The sequence below is a fragment of the Myotis yumanensis genome, unplaced genomic scaffold (assembly GCF_028538775.1).
Source record: "Myotis yumanensis isolate MYYU_CA2020_CCGP unplaced genomic scaffold, mMyoYum1.0.hap1 SCAF_6, whole genome shotgun sequence".
NCBI lineage: Eukaryota > Metazoa > Chordata > Mammalia > Chiroptera > Vespertilionidae > Myotis > Myotis yumanensis.
In genome coordinates, this window is record NW_027223757.1 from 52,591,899 (window position 1) to 52,597,064 (window position 5,166).

The following is a 5,166-nucleotide window of genomic DNA, read 5'->3' on the forward strand; positions in this document are numbered from 1 at the left end:
TGGGTTCAAATTCTGAAGCTGCCATTTGCTAAGCCTCAGTTTCCACATTTTCAAAATGGGGATAATGCCTATTGAGACAAAGACTGACAGCTAATTACCACACAGCGGACACACAGTGAGATAGCATTTTCCGGCCTTTTCTATAGTGAGGAAAGGTCATGTGACTGACAGACAATGGAATATGAGCAGGTGTTATGAGGACAACTTACAGTACTCGCCCTTAATAAAACCCCCATGCTTTTCTCCCCTTTGCCAGGTTAAGGCAGTTTAGAACTGTAACCTAATAAAATCAGTGTTTAAAAGGCACCAAAGACTTAGCCCCGAAATCATTACTTCTAAGGGCGCAACCCTCTACCCCAATTAAGAATACCCATTTTGGACTTCAAGTGAGTGTAAAATGAACATCTCTGAAGAAGCTGCTGATAGCTGGGGCTTTATCTGTTACTAACACACCAACCCCGTAGAAGTGTGCACCGTTGTGAAGATTATGGTTGACAGAGTTCCTGGAACATAATAGACCTTTACAAAGTCTGACAAATGAACGGGCTATTAAGTTCTCCAAAAGAGAAAACAGAATTTATAATCATAAAAGTGTAATATGCAAATCGACCAAATGACCGAACAGCAGAATGACCTTCCGAATGACCACGCTATGGTACCCACTGGCGCCAGGCCAGCCAAGGCCAGTGGGATGTGATTGGTTGGGGGCTGGCCATCACCTCATGATCGCCCTGCAGAGGGAAGCCCAGGCCACTGACTAGTGGGCTGTGGCAGGTGGGCAGGGCCTCTCTCTGTAGGGGTGATCCATCCTGGAGCTCTGGCTGGGTGGGCGGGGCCTACCTCTTTAAGGCAATCAATCACGGGGCTCCTGAACTGTGAGAGGGCACAGGCTGGGCTGAAAGACCCCCCTACCCTGCCCCCCAGTGGATGAGTTTCATGCACAGGGCCTCTAGTTTGTACATAAAATTATTTTCTTGCTCTTTTTCATGGCACCTCAGAGGCTGTCGGCTGCTTCAGGATGAAACTCAACATCTCTTTCCCAGGCACTGGCTGCCAGAAACTAATTGAAGTGGGTGATGAACACAAATTTCATACCTTTAATGAGAAGCGTATGGCCTCAGAAGTTGCTGCTGAGAATCTGGGTGAAGAATGGAAGGGTTATGTAGTTCAAATCACTTGGTGGGAACGACAAACAAGGTTTCCCCATGAAACAGGGTGTCTTGACCCATGTCTTGACCCATGGCACACCTGCTACAGACCAAGGAGAACTGAAGAGAGAAAACGCAAATCTGTTCAGAGTTGCATTGTGGATGCCAATCTCAGTGTTCTCAATGTGGTCATTGTAAAAAAAGGGGAGAAAGATATTCCTGGTCTCACTGATACCACTGTGCCTCGTTGCCTGGGGCCCAAAGGAGCCAGCAGAACCTGCAAACTCTTCAGTCTCTCTAAAGAAGATGATGTCTGCAAATATGTGATGAGAAAGCCTCTAAACAAAGGAGGTAAGAAACCTAGCACCAGAGCACCCAGCATCCTGTTACTCCACGTGTCCTGCAACACAAATGCAGGCGTATTGCTCTGAAGAAACAACATACTAACAAAAACAAGGAAGAGGCCGCAGAATATGCTGAACCTTTGGCTAAGAGAATGAAGGAGGCAAAGAAAAACACCAGGCACAGATTGTGAAGAGACGTAGACTGTCCTCTCTGAGAGCCTCTACCTCTGAGTCCAGTAAAAAACGAGATTTTGTAACTAACAACTAAAGGAGAGCAAATATATTAAAAAAATGATTTTCTCTTGTCAAGCCAAGTTTAATTATTTTTCCTGTCAAGTTAGATACAAATATAATCAGGACCCCTAAAAGTTTGTAAGGTTTATAGTCTCTTGTGGCTAAGTTAGTTTAACTGATAATCGAATTTCTCACAGAATATGGGTGCTGAATGGACCTTAGCTCAAAAGTTACACACACAGCCTTCTCATTTTATAGATGAGAAAACCAAGGCTTATGGGGTTATTGCCCCTGGGTAATCAGGGGCAGAGCAAGGACTTGTAACTTGTAATTATTTTCACAACTAAAAGAGAAGTTTTCTGATCCTAAAAGTTACAAATGATTATGGCTGAAAATTGGGAAAACAGAAATGTTTTATTTGATGGAGAAAGTAAGAATAGCTCTAATGTAGACATGGATTATATTTCTAATCTTCTATCTCTGTATATATTTCGCCGAGTTTAACAGAGGTCGTGGAGCATACAATTTTAAATACTGGGCACTAAAACTTGACCCTGGACCTCAGGGAACATTCAAGGCTCCCTGGGCCATTCGTGGAGATGAGATTAGTGTGGGGTAGGATTGCTGTGGCTGTTTTCACTAAAATGACATGCCATAGAGTAGAAGAGTTCCCACCTCTTTCTTGAGGAAGCCGGGGGTGGGGGCTGAGAGTTGGAGCCTGCATGTTCTGGGCCAACCCCTCTGCCTGGGGTGTGTATGGTTGGGGTGAGGTGTGTGTGGGGTTGTTGAAAGTGGCAAGAATGGCACCAGGTGTTAGACCATGGAGTCAGACCGGACTCTGGTTCAGCAACCTCGGTACTTGAGTTCTGTCTAAGAAAGAATTCATAGCCAAGACTCAAACTGTAAGAGAAAGTTTATTTAGAAAGTCACAGAGGTAGAAGACATGAAACAAGTTACAAGGGTAAAAGAAGGGCCCTTGTTTAGGAGAGAGGAAGCTATGGCAACTCCTGGGGAAGGTGCTGGCAAGCTCCAGAAAGGGAGTGCACTGGGTCCTCCTTGAGGGGCTTTTAGGGGAGGTCTCAGGGGAGGATCTCAATAGAATATTGATCAGCTTTCCAGGTGTGTCTTTTCAGGGTCATGGTCTCTATTGACTGGTCAGAGCCAGGGCTGGGGGTCATTAGTCAGCTGGTCTAATGCCGCTGGTCTTGAGGCAGCCATGGTGTCACTTGTCTGGTTTTGCTGCTTTTCTGGGTCTGGAGCTGAAACACAAGTGAGTCCTAGATGTATTTGATGCAGATCAGAAGCTCATTATCCTGGGGGCTAATGCTTTTCAGGGTTATTCTCCAGTCCCCCTGTTCCTTCCCCCTCTCAGGGGGTCTAAACCGCTTGAGCAGCAATATGCTAGGGAAGGAAAGGTTATGCTGGGGGCAAGGTTCTTGTTTTCCCAGTTGCTAGGCACCTGGGCTTTCTGCCCTGGTGACCTTCTATACGTGGCCCAGTGTCCTTGCTCTGCTCATGTCTGTGTAACTGCCTACCACAGAGTGGGGGATAGGGCAGACTCTTTGGTCCCCATGGGCCTGGAAACAGGCCCAGCTGTGCTGTTTTCATAGCTGGGAAGTTGGAGCTGTAGAGTAAAGGCTGGGAGCATCTCTGCCTCCTTCCCAACATCTCTCAACAGTTCTTTCCTCAAATACCCTGAATGGTGATATTTGGGGTCTACTCACTTCTTTCTGCTCTAACATAACGTCTCACCTACGGTAATTTGTTAATGATTTCAATACACCCCGAGGAAGGAGGGTTGTTCTTTCATAGGTTTCCTTTAGCCCCCAAGACAGTGGATTCATCCAGATAAACTGCCAAAAGGAGTCCCCTAATGCCCTGTAAAGTGTGGTCAGCAGCCTCTCCAGCAGATGAGCCCTGCCCTCATTGGCATGGTGTCTCCCACTGGAACGTGCCTGGGGGTGGGAAGGGGTCATAGAGAAAACCAGGAATCAACATTTAACAAGAGGAGGTTGTTTTACTGAGGGGAGATCGGAGGTCTTGGGGTTCATTCATGATTGTTATTGCTCCATAAGTGACAGAGGTTAGTATTTGAGGACAGTCTGATGGACAACTTGAGCCTGATTTCTTCATACTATTATGAGAGTTTTCCTTCCCCTACTTGTTTTTCTCCTGAACACCCCTCTCCAACCAGGTCCACACTCCTTGCCAGCTCTTTCTCACACTTAGTTTATACAGTGATGTTGACATACCTGTAACCCACATAAAGATGAGCTGCTACAGGGCCCTTCCTCCGCATGATCACATTCAAAATAAAAATCTATTTATTACCCCAAATACTTAAAAGTAACTTGAGTCTTCATTACAGTTTATTGAGAAAAATCTGAAGACAGATTTTAGTCAAAATGTACAGAGAGCCCTGGCTGGTTTGACTCAGTGGATAGAGCTTCCCCCTGTGGACTGAAGTGTCCCAGGTTCAATTCCAGTCAAGTGCACATGCCTAGGTTGCAGGCTCGATCCCCAGCAGGGGCTGTGCAGGAGGCAGCAGAACAATTGTTCATTTTCATCATTGATGTTTCTATCTCTCTCTCCCTCTCCCTTCCTCTCTGAAATCAATAAAGATATATTTTTTTAAAAATGTACAGAGAATTTTTAAAAATATATTTTATTGATTTTTTTACAGAGAGGAAGGGAGAAGGATAGAGAGTTAGAAACATCGATGAGAGAGAAACATCGATCAGCTGCCTCCTGCACACTCCCCACTGGGTATGTGCCTGCAACCAAGGTACATGCCCTTGACCGGAATCGAACCTGGGACCCTTGAGTCCACAGGCCGACGCTCTATCCACTGAGCCAAACCAGTTAGGGCATGTAGAGAGAATTTTTAAAAATTCTCTTCTTCTCCATCCCCCATGCAGCAACCCCTCCCTTCTCTCTCCTCCCCTCTCCTAACCAGGGGGTGGGAGCAGGTCCCTTGCTCCTTGCTCTTCATGTAACATATCTATTCTCTGATCTTTCTGTAGCAACACTAACCGGGCATTGAGGTTCCTCCCCCACAGCCTCTGTGATGCAGGTAGAAAAAGCCCAGAACTCTTTCAGGCAGGATAGAGGGCACGGCTCTGGACATTTATAGTTAATACTAGTGGCCCGGTGCAGGAAATTTGTGCACATTAAAAGAGGATTAATTAGAGGCAATATTTTAATATTGCTATTTGCCCTTTATAATAGAAGTGTCAGAGATGAAAGAAAATTAGTAAAATGTATATGAAAATCTTCCTCCTGTCAAAGTCTGGGGCGCACCACCGGACCCAGAGTCAAGTCCCTGCCCACCCACGTGCGCCTCGAAATCGTGTGAGACCCAGACCTGGCTGGCCCCACCCGCATTGGGCTAGATCCAGACCCGGCTGGTCCCATCCTTGTCAAGCCCAGCCAGGTGGGGG

At 46.2% G+C, this 5,166-nt stretch overlaps 1 pseudogene; it reads left to right on the forward strand.

Moving 5' to 3' along the window:
- Nucleotides 1–1,018: 1,018 nt before the first annotated feature.
- LOC139012853 (small ribosomal subunit protein eS6 pseudogene) lies at nt 1,019–1,760 on the forward strand (annotated as a pseudogene).
- The last annotated feature ends 3,406 nt before the right edge of the window (nt 1,761–5,166 follow it).